We start from the raw sequence: 14,889 nt of genomic DNA, 5'->3' as shown, positions 1-14,889 counted from the left end.
GTACCTCTTCGTGCACGTTCCATTCTGCCTTGTACAAGAGTTGTGTCTATATGTGAGGGGCCACTGGCCATTTATGAGGTCCTGGAAGGCAGGGGGGGTTTGGCACAGTACCTGGCACATGATAGGTGCTCTCTAGTGTGTTTGAATTGACTGTCCTCCAGCTGTTCTGAAGGTTGAAACAGGACTTTGCTGTGCTGTGGCTCATTCTCACCCTCTAGTGGCCAGTTTTAAGAATAACAGCCTACAGATGAACCTGAGTTTCCAAAGCCAATCAGGAGGCACTGCCATGCCTAGGCCACAGTCCACGTTCTGGTCCGGAAAAACTCAGTTATCAATGGAACTCTTTAAAAATACATGTGCAACTCAGGCCGGCCGCGGTGTCTCACGCCTGTAATCCCAGGACTTTGGGAGGCCGAGGCGAGTGGATCACGAGGTCAAGAGATCCAGACCATCCTGGCCTACATGGTGAAACCCCGTTTCTACTAAAAATACAAAAATTAGCTGGGCGTGGTTGCAGATGCCTGTAATCCCAGCTGCTCAGGAGGCTGAGGCACGAGAATCGCTTGCACCCGGGAGGCGGAGGTTGCCGTGAGCGGAGACTGCACCACTGCACTCCAGCCTGGCGACAGAGCGAGACTCCATCTCAAAAAACAAAACAAAACAAAAAACATGTGCATCTCAGCTAGCGAGGTGTCTGGCTCTAAAGCAAAAGTTAAATAAGGAAATCAGCCAACTGTTTATCAGGCACTGACTACGTGGCAAGTACCCTGCCAGGACACGTGAGATACAGGAAAAACACATTTCACAGTTCCTGACCTTAAAGAAGCCCACAGTTTAATGTGAAGTAACCACACTCCACCACCCAGGCATCCCAGCATGCTTCACATACACAGAACAATGGAAGTTTTAGAATTCCAAGGAACATTTGACGCTGTGAACAAAGCAGAATTTCTCTGGAGGAGAAAGTTTGAAAAAACCAATGAGACACTTTTTTTTTTCATCATCATGGTTCAGATAACCAGAAAACCTTCCTGTTGGCCGGGCGCGGTGGCTCAAGCCTGTAATCCCAGCACTTTGGGAGGCCGAGACGGGCGGATCACGAGGTCAGGAGATCGAGACCATCCTGGCGAACACGGTGAAACCCCGTCTCTACTAAAAAAATACAAAAAACTAGCCGGGCGAGGTGGCGGGCGCCTGTAGTCCCAGCTACACAGGAGGCTGAGGCAGGAGAATGGCGTAAACCCGGGAGGCGGAGCTTGCAGTGAGCTGAGATCCGGCCACTGCGCTCCAGCCCCGGCGACAGAGCGAGACTCCGTCTCAAAAAAAAAAAAAAAAAAAAAACCTTCCTGCTACAAAATACCTAGAAGTTCTAGATAAAATACAAAAAATAATAATAATGAAGTCCTGCTTAATGCATAGCTGAGCATACAAGAAAATGACATTAGACAAGGGCCAAGAATAGCAATTTAAAACAAAAATCAACAAGCTGATTTGGACTATAATGAAATGGTTTTTCTAAAAGCTAAAAATATGGTCATTGAAATTAAAAAGTTGGTAAGTTTTAAACAGCAAACTAAACATGGCTGAAGAGAGTAACTAAATTGGAAATGATCTAAGGAGCTTAGCTACAATGTAGCTTGAGACATAAAAAGATTAAAAATAAGGCAGGGCACAGTGGTACATACCAATAATCCCATCACTTTGCAAGGACAAGACAGGTAAATCACTTGAGTCCAGGAGTGCAAGACCAGCCTGGGCAACATAGTGAAACCCTACCTCTACAAAAAAATACAAAAATTAACTGGGCATGGTGGCTCACACCTGTGGTCCCAGCTACTTAGGAGGCTGAGGTGGGAGGATCACTTGAGCCCAGGAGGTTGAGGCTAGAGCAAGCCGTGATCACTCTGCTGCATTTCAGCCTGGGCAATAGAGTGAGACCCCGTCTTAAACAAACAAACAAAAAACAGATTAAAAATAAAATAAGAGAATAAGAGATTTAGAGGAAAGAACAAAAGGTCCTATGTACATGGAACCACAGATCAAAAGATAGAAAATAGAGAGAAAGGTGAGAAGGCAACACTAGAAAAGATAATAGCTATAAAATTTCTAGAATAGATGAAACACATAGATCTTGCCTTCAGGAAGAACAAGTCCTAAGTAGGATAAATAAAAATAAATCCACATCTCAACACATCATAAGAAATTGCAATACATCAAAGAGAAGTCTTTTTAAAAGACAGAAAACAGAAGACCAATCTATTCAAAATGTTGAGAGAAACAGCTAAGTTATAACTCAAGAATGAGGGTAACATAAAGGTATTTTCCAACAAAGAGTGTCCCACTAATACTTCTGCCAAAGAATGATGGGAAAATGTGTGTTATGAAGAAAACTGAATCCATCACCAAGATTGACAATGCAAAATAACGTAGTGAACAAAGTCATTAGTAATAATCTGGGAAAATCTAAATGAGCACTGACAGGATAAAACCGTAATCGTAACTAATGTCAGGAATATAAAAGCAAGGTGGAACTATAATACTTAACACCAATAACATGTAAGATAGACAGAGAGGTCAGAGTTTAAGCTTTCAAAGCTTTCATGTTGTTTAGGAAGAGGAGAGAAATACTGATTACATTCAGATTTTGTCAACTATACATGTCAATTTTAAAAGATGGCCACTAAAGTAAGAAAAATATATTGTGTAATTTTCACACCTAAAAAGAGGATAAAAGTGAACATAAAAATCTCAACTTTTGGTTAAACATGGTAGGTTGAACCACTGTTTTCTCTCTGCTCTCTTCTAACACCACTCTAAAAACAGTGAATTTAGCAAGATCGCAGAATAAAAGACCAATATATAAAAATCAATTGTATTTTTATATACTTGCAACAAACAATCGTAAGTTGGACTTTTAAAAAAAACACTATTTACAACAGCATCATAAAATATAAACTATGTAGGGATACATCTGATAAAAGACATATAAGACTTATACATTGAAAACAATAAAACATTGCTGACACTTTTAAAGACTAAAATAAATGGACAGATATATCTTGTTCATAAATCAAAAGACATAACACTGTTAAAATGTCAGCTGTCCCCAAATTGATCTATGAATTCGACATCATCCCAATTAAAGTCCCAGCATTTTTTGTAGAAATCGACAAGCTGATTCTTTAAAATTTATATAGAATTGCAAAGAACGCAGAACAGCCAAAACGATTTTGACAAAGAATAAAGTTGGAGAGCTGACACTACTAGATTTCAAGATTTATTATAAAGCTACAGTAATTAAGACAGTGTGGTATAGATGTCAAGACAGACAAAACAATGGAACAGAGTCTAGAAACAGACCCACATATATGGACAAATGACTTTTTCACAAAGGTGCAAAGGCAATTCAAAAGAGAAAGGACAGTCTTCAATTATGGTGCTAAAACACATGGATATCACATGTAAAAAATGAACTTCCATCTATTACCTCACACCATCTTAAAAAATTAACTTACCAGGAGCAGTGTTTCAGGCCAGTAATCTCAGCACTTCAGGAAGCTGAGGCAGAAGGATTGCTTTAGCTCAGGAGTTTGAGACCAGCCTAGACAACATAGTAAGACCTTGTATCAAAAAATCAAAAACTTAGCCAGGCATTGTGTTGCACAGCTGCAATCCCAGCTACTCAGGAGGCTGAAGCAGGAGAATCACTTGAACCCAGGAGATCAAGGCTGTAGTGAGCCATAATTGCATCACTGTACTCCAGCCTGGGTGACAGAATGAAAAAAAAAAAAAAAAATTAACTCAAAAAAAAAAAAAAAAAAAACACCTAAAACTATAAAACTTTCAGAAGACAACACAAGAGAAAAATTTTTGTGGCTAGGAGTGGTGGCTCACACCTGTAATCCCAGCACTTTGGGAGGCAAAGGCAAGCAGATCACTTGACGTCAGGAGTTCAAGACCAGCCTAGCCAACATAGTGAAACCTGTTTCTACTAAAACTACAAAAATTAGTAGTGGTGGTGGGCGCCTGTAATCCCAGCTACTCAGGAGGCTGAGGCAGCAGAATGGCTTGAACCTAGGAGGTGGAGGTTGCAGTAACCTGAGATCATGCTACCGCACTCTAGCCGGGGCAACAGAGCGAAATTCCATCAAAACAAACAAACAAACAAACAAGCAAAAACCACTGGCTGGGCGTGGTGGTTCACGCTTGTAATCCCAGCACTTTGGAAGGCCCAGGTGAGCAGATCACGAGGTCAGGAGTTCAAGACCCACCTGACCAACATGGTGAAACCCCGTCTCTACTAAAAATACAAAATTATTAGCCGGGTGTGGTGGCATGCACCTGTAGTCCCAGCTACTCAGGAGGCTGAGGCAGAAGAATCGCTTGAACCTGGGAAGTGGAGGCTGCAGTGAGCCAAGATCGCGCCACTGCACTCCAGCCTGGGCAACAGAGCGAGACTCCATCTCAGAAGAAAAAAAGTAACATTAAATTAAGCAAAGATTTATTAGCTATGGCACCAAACCAAAATTGGTAAGTCAGACTTCATCAAAATTTAAAACAAGAGCTTTCTAAAAGACAATGTCATTTAAGAAAAGAAAGACAAGCCACAGAATAAGAGAAAATATTTGCAAAGTATAAATTTGAAAATGACTTGTATCCAGAATACATAAAGAACTCTCAGAACTCAGTAAGGAAGTCCAGGTATGGTGGCTCATATCTGTAATCCCAGCACTTTGGGAGGCTGAGGCAGGAGGATCACTTGAGGCCAGGAGTTCAAAACCAGCCTGGGCAATAGGGCAAAACCACATCTCTCTTAATGGGGAAAAAAAAAAAAAAAAAAAAAAAAACTCAATAAGAAAACAAACAACCCTCCTCCAAAACAATGAGAGAAACGTTGATACACACAACATGGATGAATCACAAAATTGTGCTGAGTAAAAAAAAAGCCAAACAAAAAGAAAATGAGTACACACTATATGATTCCACTTATATAAAATTCTATAGAACACAAAGTAATCTCTAGTGAGAAGAAGGCAGGTCAGTGGTTCCCTGGTGTAGGAGGGAGGATGACGAAGGAGCATGCGGAAACTTTAGGAGGCGATGGATACGTTCATTATCTTGATTATGGTGATGGTTTCACAGGTGGATACATACGTCAAATTTATCAAATTAAACACTTTAAATATGTGTAGTTTATTTTATGCCCTCTATACCTCAATAAAGCTGTTTTTTAAAATAATAAATGTAAAAATAAAATAAAATTATATTAACAGATGTCATTGACTGAGTGCTTGTCATGCTTGACTGTTTCTTTTTGCTTATATTATCTTTGCACATTTCTTCTTTTATTCAGGGTAGGAATGCAGTCAACTAAAAGAATCACATTTCCCAACCTCCCTAGGAGGTAGGTGTAGACCTAGACTAAGTTCCGGCCAAAGAGATGTAAGCAGAAGTGTCATGTGGTGTTTCTGGAAAGTCTTCCTTAACAGGAATAAAGCATGCCCCTCATCTCTTCCTCCTTCTGTATAGAATGAAGAGCTGCTGACTGTGACTCCAGCAGCCTTTTCAGACCAAAAAGTGACTTTGAAAACGTCAACCAAGCGCTGATGATAGGAACGGGAGCCTGAGTCCCTTACAATATGATGAAACCGCCATATTAGTTCCGGACTTCCAAACCCTAGACTTCTGTGAGTAAAGTCAACTTCTACCTTGCCTAAGCCAGTTGTTTTGGTTCTTTTGTTTTTCTATTATGTGCCATTGAACCTAATCCTCACTGAAAGAGCCTCCCTCAGTGATGCTCAGTATGGTGGGGCTACTTCTCTGACACTGGGGCGCTTAGGTCTTATGACAAGCTGACGCCTTGAGTGAACATTGTCTTCATGCTTCCTGCTAGCTCGCAGACATTGCCCCAAGCCTGGCTGACACAGGCTTTGATTCCCTGAATCCACTTTGCTGTTCTCATCTGCTCTAATCTGCTTTCTGGCTTTGTGTGTGGACATCTTATTTTCCTTACAAATACATTGGTCGAGGCTGAACTCGATCAATTCTTAATACCACTTTGGCCCAGTTGCACTTTGTACTGAAAATAAGTAACACAGTATATGTTTGTGTTATAGTTTTTTTTGCCTCCAATGCATGTTATACCGACTATTTCACATGGTCTTCAAAACCACTAAATTGAGGAGGGCAGAGGTGACGCTCTCATTTCTCAGACGAAGAGGACTGACAGAAGCGAGCAATCTACAAATGTCCCCAGGAAACAGTGGGGCATTGAGAGTAGAGCGAGGGCCCGACCCTGTGCCTGTCCCGGCTGCAGAACAGCTCTCCCTCAGTCACTCACTCCTTTATTCCCATTTGTCTTTCAAATGCTTGCCAAGCACCTCCTCTGCAGCAGGAACCTGCCATCCCACGTGTTGGGGACGCTAAGAGGAGCCAGACATGCTCCGGGCTCTCGAGGAGCCGCCAGTGCAGAAGAGGCCACTCGCCATACACACCCACAGTGCCGTGGACAAGCGAGCTGTCAGAGTGGAGTCTCGGGGTAGATGATGGAGATGCAAGGAAAAGGACAATTCCCTGGCGTCTTCCCTTATCTGTTTTTAGGTAAGAACTAGAGCATTCTGCCATTTCCTCCTCTTTTCCTTTGATTACCAGTCATTTCCACCTTCCACTCATTCCAATCATCTCCTCTCGGCCTCTGTGGAATAAAGGGACTTTAATGTTAGTGTTCCCATCTATTCAATATCATTGCAAATATTTTGCCAGTTTATCATATTTCTTTTTGACAACTTACTGTTTACTTCTCTCCACCCTGGATTTCTTTGAGAAAGATTCACTTTCTCTTCACCCATTCCTTAACCAGCATTTACTCTTCCTGCTATGAGGTGACCCCATCTCCCATTACTATATCCCCTGAAGCCTTTCATGTTCCAGGCTTTCCTCTCCTCAGCTCTGGTTAACTGTCTTTGTGGCATCTTTCATCACTGGGCTTTCAGAGGCGGAACCCCCAAAGCCTGGGCTTCTCCTGAAAGACTCAGGCCTTCCATCAGACTCAGGGCTAGAAAAACATAACCTTTACCAAAAGGCAGCGTGATGGTAGAACATCCAGTAGACCAGGGCCTAACCAAAGCCTTGCTCTCTAGCTAACCATGACCTTGGACAAATCACCTTCTTTCTCTGAACCCCAATTTCCCCTTAGGTAAAAAAAATAGGGTTCAACTGCAGCCTTGCCCAGCCCTGACATGGTATCATTCTAACTATATTGACCAGTGCTGCCCAATGGCATGGCCACTAGCCATGTGGCCATTGAGCCCCTTGATATGTGGTTAGTCCAGATTGAGATGTGCCGTGAATGCAAAATAGACACGCCAAAGACGCCGTACCAAAAAAAGCATGTAAAAATCTCATGAATAATTTTACATTAATTACATATTAAAATAATACTTTGGATAGTTTATATAAATAAAATATAACGCAAAAATAAATTTCACCTGTTTTGGGTTTTTTGTTTTGTTTTTGTGTGTGTGTGACAGGGTCTCACTCTGTCACTCAGGCAGGAGTACAGTGGTGTGATCAAAGCTCCCTCAGTCTCAAACTCTTGGGCTCAAGTGATCGTCCCACATGAGCCACCCGAGTAGGACTATAGGTGCGCACCACGATGCCAGGAGTCTTACTATGTTGCCCAAGCTGGTCTCAAAGTCCTGGCCTCAAACCATCCTCCCACCTTGGCCTCCCAAAGCACTGATTACAGGCATGAGCCACTGCACCCAGTCCTGTTTTTTACTCTTTTAAATGTGATTTCAAGAACATTTTAAATGTGGAATGCTCATTTCATTTCTACAGGCCAGAGCCAGTACAATCATCTCACAAGAAGCCTAGCACCACTGACTGAGGCTTAGCTCATTCCACATGCGGGGTAAAGAGGAAAACCTTCGGTCTGCCTTAGTCTCCAGGTGACCAGGATGATTGGATCTGGACAGGGCTTCATGATCTGAGGATAAAGCACTGAGCAGAATTCAGGTAATCCATGAACTTGAAAAATGACATCTATCTTTTCTCTAGTCTCTAACTGAAATTTATCATGCCCTTCCATTATGAAGGCAATTTGTAGGCATCATAGAAATATTGACTGTATTTGTTTGTCAACCACAGAAATCACTTACTTTCATAACATATTGTTACAGAATTGCAAAATATCACTCAGTTGCATCACTACCACACAATTTTGGTAGATATTAGATCTGCTGCTAGATCTTGTTATTTGATATGTTAATAAAGCAACACATATCTTACTACATCCCAGATTTGTCTTTATGTTTTGGTAACCGCATTGCAATTTATTTCCTTTGATATTTGTGGGGTGTTATTTCATGTATGTAAAAACATTCGGAGAAGGGGTCCTTCTGTAGCCTGCTAGAGGGGTTCCTGGCGCTCCCCCACAAAATGTATGTATATAAACCCCAACTGACAAAGATGGGGTATTTTCATCAGCCAGGGTACCAGAACATCCTGAGTAGAAGCGGACACTGGGCCTAAAGGGGTTCCAGGTACGATGCAGACTGTCCTGCTAAAGATGCCAAGTGTCCCTCAGTTTGTCTGACCCCCTAGGTAGCCCCTTTAGCTGAGGAATCAGAGAACACAATATCAGACCCTTTCGTTTTGATGCCAGGACTTTTTGACTTTCACTATTTTGAAGAAATGGTGAAACACACACCATTAAATTGTAGGATCCCTTTAAAATTACTAAATAATATGGGCAACAAATATCCTTCCTTACGCCATCCTCGAACCCAACTTCCATATCACGGCCTCACCCCAAAGTGGGCATCGGGATGGCAAAAGGCCCAGAAATGGGTGCATCTCAGCCTGCGAGGCACAGAGCTCCAGGGGTAGGCTAAGCTCTAAAACCCATTTGATGTCTGATCAAAATATCCTGCTTTGGTTTTACTAAAATGTTCTCTGCAACAGCTGAGTTCAGCCTAGGGGCAGGGCTCTAGCAGTGGCCGCTGAGAAGTCTAGTTTAGGTATTCTTTCCCAAGCCAACTCTGTCCTAATCCAATCCACTGCAGACCTACAGCCCAACGTTGGGATCTTGACCCAGTCACTTTGTTTCTGGGTCTATTTCATCATCTGTGAAAAGAGAAGCCTGGGTTTAAATGGTTTCCAAGCTCAAGGGAGAGGCTAAGGGGAGGCTCCAGACCCCTCCTTGCCAGTTTCAACCACACAGCTTTGCTTCCCTCTGATTTCCACATTGAAACTTCAGGTAAGACTTCCTGAAGGGATCCACAGCCAAAACATGTTTGAAGACCACTGGGCTCGCTAACTTCTAAAAGCACCCCAGCTCTAGCAGATGTCCTAAGGAACATTCCCAGGAAAATTCCAGCCCAGAGCCTCCTGGGATCTGACAACCTTACAGAACGGTGCTGACTTTGAATGGGCTTAGGGGCAGCCTCAAAACCCTCTTTCCAGTCTCCATGCAGGCAGGGGAGGTCCTTAAGCAACACATAGGACATTTCTGGGAGAAATGGGATCCCCAACGCAACGAACACCACAGATTTTAATGGTCTATATGGTTAAATACACAAGGCCCCTCGTTTCCAACCCTGCCTGTCCATCCGATTCACCTGTCCAGTTTGTTATAAAAGATTCCCTCCCCAACATGGCGAAACCCCATCTCTACAAAAATCAAAAAATAGTTGGGCATGGTGGTGCACACCTGTAGTCACAGCTACTCAGGAGGTTTAGGTGGGAGGATCACTTGAGACCAGGAATCTGAGGTTGCAATGAGCCATGACCATGCCACTGCACTCCAGCCTGGGCAAGAGTGAGACCCTGTCTAAAAAACACATTCCCTCCCTAGAATTCTCAGGAATGGATCCCACTCAAGTTTTTAAACAAGCTCACCCACTGATTACGATGGCCATCTTGCGGCACCACTGCAACAGATGGTAGCAATAGAGAATTAAGAGGGTCAGCTTCCATCTCCCCTAGTGAAGACTTTAAGATTTTCCAAAAGCCAGGTGCCGTGGTGCATGCCTATAGTCCCAGCTACTTGGGAGGCTGAGGCAGGAGGATCCATCCCTTGAGCCCAGAAGTTCAAGACCCACCTGGGGAACAGCATAGACCTGCAATTTTTTCCAGAAAAAAAAAAACAACAACAACAAAGACTTCTAGGGACACTCCAACAACTCTCTTACAAACCATGGTAGCCAAGCATATGCCAAGTTCAGCAACCCAAAACAACCTTCCTGTGGCAATCTGAATCCCACCATTAGATGGCAGGCACACACCAGACAACCTGACTATACAGCGTGTCCTACTTCCCAGCAGTTGCTTTGGGTTTAAATCATTGCCTTCTCAGTAAAACTGGAGCATGACCACATTCCTTATATATTTCGCAGGACTGTTTTAAGGATAAAATGAAAGTGTAACGAGAGCTGGATACGTTGAATGTGAACATTACAATGCAAGCTGGAAATTTCAGAAACAGAAGAGAAAGTATATGCCATTATAAAGAGAAATCTTGAGAACATCCACAACTACAATTATCTTGGGTGAAAAACTCCTGGGCTTTTCAGCACAGAATTCCACCATCACATGTGAGCAATTTAGGCAGAGGCCCTGGTGGTTTTCCCTGGACCAGAACAGTCAGAATTCAGTGAACACTGCATTAAACCCTGCACCATTTTCATTCTAGGCACCATGTCATAGGCACCACTGGATCTAGTCCAAACACATCCTCAGTAAGAAAAGGCAATGCTAAGCATGGATATGACTGTATGAAAAGGGAGTATGTATAAGGCACAACTTCATATTCTCCTGCCCCTCACCTCCATTCATTTAATTGAGAATATATATCTTGGGTTTAGTCCTAATTCAAATTTTTTACTTGGTATTTTGTTATTTTAGTTCATGAACAAATTATAAGCATATGTATGTGTGTGTATATATATACATGCAAACACACACACCCACACAAAATCCAAAATCTAGCAAGTAGCTTTACTTCATTCTGGGTTTAGAAAGTGATCTGATTATGGTCTGCTTTAAAATAGAAATCTAAACATCCCCCCCAGCACCAAATAACAGAACTCCATCTCTGGTTCCATCCTCTCAAAGCACTTTCCCACATCTCAAGTCTCCTTCTCCACCCCTTATTTAAAATCTTTCAGCAGGTCCTAACAGGTTTCTTTTAATCTGCCCCAATTAAGGGTCTGATTAAAGCGGCACTAGTCAAACAGGCATCTCCTCCTAGCTATGGAGCTGAAGGATGGCTCAGAGGATGTTGTGACACAAGGGTAGGGAGACAAAAATAAAAAATCGACTCCGGGGCATTACTGGCCTGCACCACAGTCCCCTCCAACTACAACAAAGGTGCAGAAACACACAGTGAGAACCAAGTGGCATCCCAAGCAAAGCATCAAAGTCCAGAGGTGGTCGGCTTGGGACAGGTGAGATTGCGAGCAGTGCAGAGGGAAACTGAACCACAGCTAAGCACCGCCTTGCATGACCGCTGCCTGTGTGACATCAGGCAAGCCACTTCCTGTGACTCACAACGTCTTCACTTGCCAGAAGCTGACAATGCTTACATTAGCTCTTGCAGGAGCACCTGAGTGTTGCTTAAAATAGCCACCTTCTGAGGACAGATCCTGTTAAAAACCTGCTAAATTCACAGATGGGGTTGTACCTGTCAGAGTGGAACTAGTGGCTAGAAAGAAAATGGCTCTGCCCATCAATGACAGTCATTGGGTGCCTGGCAGGCAGTGGTGGAAGAGATGAATGAGAAGCTACGAAAGGTGGCAAGTTGATAGGGGATAGGGCGCCACAAAGAGCATAAAAGCCATTTTTTTTTTTTTGACAGTCTTGCTCTGTTGCATTGGTGTGCAGTGGTGCGATCTCGGCTTACTGCAATTTCTGCCTCCTGAGTTCAAGTGATCCTCGTGCTTCAGCCTCCCGAGTAGCTAGGATTACAGGCATGCATCACCACACCTAGCTAATTTTTGTTTAGTAGAGATGGGGTTTCACCCTCTTGCCCAGGCTGGTCTCGAACTCCTGGCCTCAAGCAGTCCTCCTTCCCCAGCCTCTCAAAGTGCTGGGATTACAGGCATGAGCCACCACACCCTGACAAAAGCCAATCATTTTTCTATTTTTGGTGGGCGGCCTAGGTCTTTGAAAAACAGGGATGAACATACATATACATCCATTCACAGCGTGTGGGCAACATGCAACTGTTTTGTGTTGTTATAATGTAAACTTTCCTCATCTTCCACCCACCTCCCTCAAAAAAGTTTACTTTAAATGGGTTTGTTTGAGCAAGGAAGGGGCTGGGTCACCAGCCTAAGGAAGGCAATGGGGCAGAGGCCAGGTAAACTGGATAGCATAGGGGGAACACAGCGCCAGAATGTCCTAAGAACCAAAGGCTTCCAGAAACCCTGGCCCGGGCTTCCCACTTGACAAGAACTGCAAGTCCACTACCTGAACCGGTATCTGAGCCCAGGTGAGGCCTGGGGTCTGCCCCACATACACCCCAGGATCATGAGGGCTTCATGACAGCAGGCCCAGTGACATCTATACCGCATATGCACAGCATGGCCCTTCTGGAGCCACTCGGGCTTCACAGCCAGGATTCGGTCGCTGCTCTGGGCCAAGCATCACACAGAAGGCGAGAGCCGGATCCTTTTCGTTTGTCTTTATTTACAGCAAAGTACATAATATGTGGTCACTTTGTAACCACTAACAATAAAGGTTGGATGGTAAAAAGAAAAGGGAGAGGAGCAAGCATCTTAAAGGGGGGGGAAAAAAGCCTAAGTCTGTATTTAGCTACTCACCCTGCTCCTGAGGCAGGACTGGGTAGGCACTCCCTGCCTCTAAGACCACAGCCAAGCTGACCTGGAATGCCAGTCCCCAGTATGAGGAGGGCAGCAGAACGTCCAGAGACAAAAGATGAAAGGGGACTGAGCTCTGGATGCATCCACTTATGCCTTTGCCAGACAGTTCCCTTCCTTGTTTTGTTTGAATGCTTCCCCCACCCCACCCTGAGCAAAGTGTAAAGGGCAACGGTGGTACAGAAGTACAGGCGGTCCCTTCCAGAAGCAGTCCTGAACCCCATAACCCACCTACCTAGCTGCTCCTCAGCCTGCCCAGTTCTTGGCCCTGGAATCTTTAACAGGCACATAGGAGATTCCAGGGCAGAGGAAAGTATTTCCCTGCAAGAGGCTACTTCCCTCCAACAGCCATGGGGGCCAGTGCAGGTCAAGGTTGCTAAATCAAGGGAAGTGCACGAGAGCAGCAAGAGAGATCATATACAAACCAACCAGGCTTCCGGCCCTCCTGCTGCCCGACTGCTCTGAAGTGTACACAAGCCTCCGGCCCGAGCCAGCGGCCTAATGAAATGCTGGCAACCCACCCAGGGTGTGCCCACAAGTATCCAGCTCCAAGTCCAAGTAAGGAGGGGAGTCAACTTCCCCATGATGGCCAAGTGGCCAAGACCAGAAGCAGGGATGATTAGGCTAGTTCTGCGGCAAGGTGAACTGGAGACCCTGTCTCTGCCCTCCTCCCCTGGCCCGTCGCACAGACATCCCGTTGTTTAACCCACTGCCTTTGCAAGGACCTGCTCTGTCCGCTCCAAATCAAAGGACACTTGCATCCTTCTTACATAGACTCCCATCTCTCTGCTCAGTGGTCCCAGGTTGCCCAAGAATAAGAAACTTGGGTCAGTAGACGGCTCATTAGTGTGAAGGAGTGTGAGGCCAGGCCTTCCTGTGACATAATGCTTCTGGGCTTGTTTCCTAAACACTTGGTCCACACACAATACCTGGGCAGGAAGACAGAACCGAGCACCACTGGATGGCTCTGGAGCCAGGGGACTTGCATGCACATACAACCCACATCACCCCACTCTGCTCATCTGTGCCTCCACCTGAACAGCAAAGAGTACCTTGATGGCAAATGTCATGGTTTCTGGTCTAATAATTCTACTCCTAACTCTCCATGGAATCAGAGACCCAGAGGCTCTTAAAAAACTAAGACCATTGTTTGTTCCTAGAAAGCTCAAGTTCAGATACAGAGTTGGCTAAATGCTGGGCTGCCACAGAGGGGTAGAGCCTTCTATCCCTTCCTTGTTCCAGACATGGTGTCGCAGACCCCAGCAGACACTGTTCTGTGTCCCCAGCCAAGCCACCAAGAATTGGTGATCATTTGACAAGGGGCAGGGCAGCCCTTATAGCTGTTTCCAAGCTAGGAGTGGCCTACTCAGAGATACTGGAGGCTTGGTCCCAACACCACAGGTAAATGAGGAAGCAGCTAGGTAAAGGCTCAGAGATGAGACGAGTCCATCTTCCAAGGCAGTGGGATAAACAGCCAAGGCACTAAATGGTTTGGCACCTGGGAGCTTCAAGTAAAGTTGAGCATGCTGCCCACTGAAAGGCCAAGGCTCTCTCAGACAGGGGTGGGCTTCACCTGAGCACGGCCCAGTGCCGTCAAGGCCAGGGGCCCTGTGTCCTCAGGATGCTAACCCAGGCCTGCATTCCCTGCTTCATCTCAGAACAGATCAAGCCATGACTACAAGGATAATAATGATTGATCCTGAACACACACTCCAGAACTCAGCCATCCTGTTGAGCTCTGGCTTTCAAAGGAGGCATCTTGGGGGCCTTCCTTTGCTCCAAGTAGGCAGCTGCTGTGACTGGGAGCTCCTTTCAGAGCCTGCATGGTCTCCTGAAAGTCTCCAGGTGGCAAGCTCTGTTGGGGACTAGGTTTGACTCTTCTAAAATAGCAAAACAGATTTAGAGTCAAACTGAACCCAGAGAAGGGGAATCAGACTGGATGGTGCTGAATCTGAGGGGGAAATTTGGTGTGACCAGGTAGTAACGGAGACCAATTTACCTGAATGGC

At 44.7% G+C, this 14,889-nt stretch overlaps 1 pseudogene; it reads right to left on the bottom strand.

The window, feature by feature from the left end:
* Nucleotides 1–426: 426 nt before the first annotated feature.
* On the bottom strand, nucleotides 427–13,951 carry LOC144337364 (protein GVQW1-like; annotated as a pseudogene).
* Nucleotides 13,952–14,889: the final 938 nt, after the last annotated feature.

Source organism: Macaca mulatta, chromosome 1 (genome assembly GCF_049350105.2).
Source record: "Macaca mulatta isolate MMU2019108-1 chromosome 1, T2T-MMU8v2.0, whole genome shotgun sequence".
In the NCBI taxonomy this organism is placed as follows: domain Eukaryota; kingdom Metazoa; phylum Chordata; class Mammalia; order Primates; family Cercopithecidae; genus Macaca; species Macaca mulatta.
The sequence above is the reverse complement of the archived record's forward strand: the minus strand, read 5'-3'. Positions and strand labels throughout refer to the sequence as shown.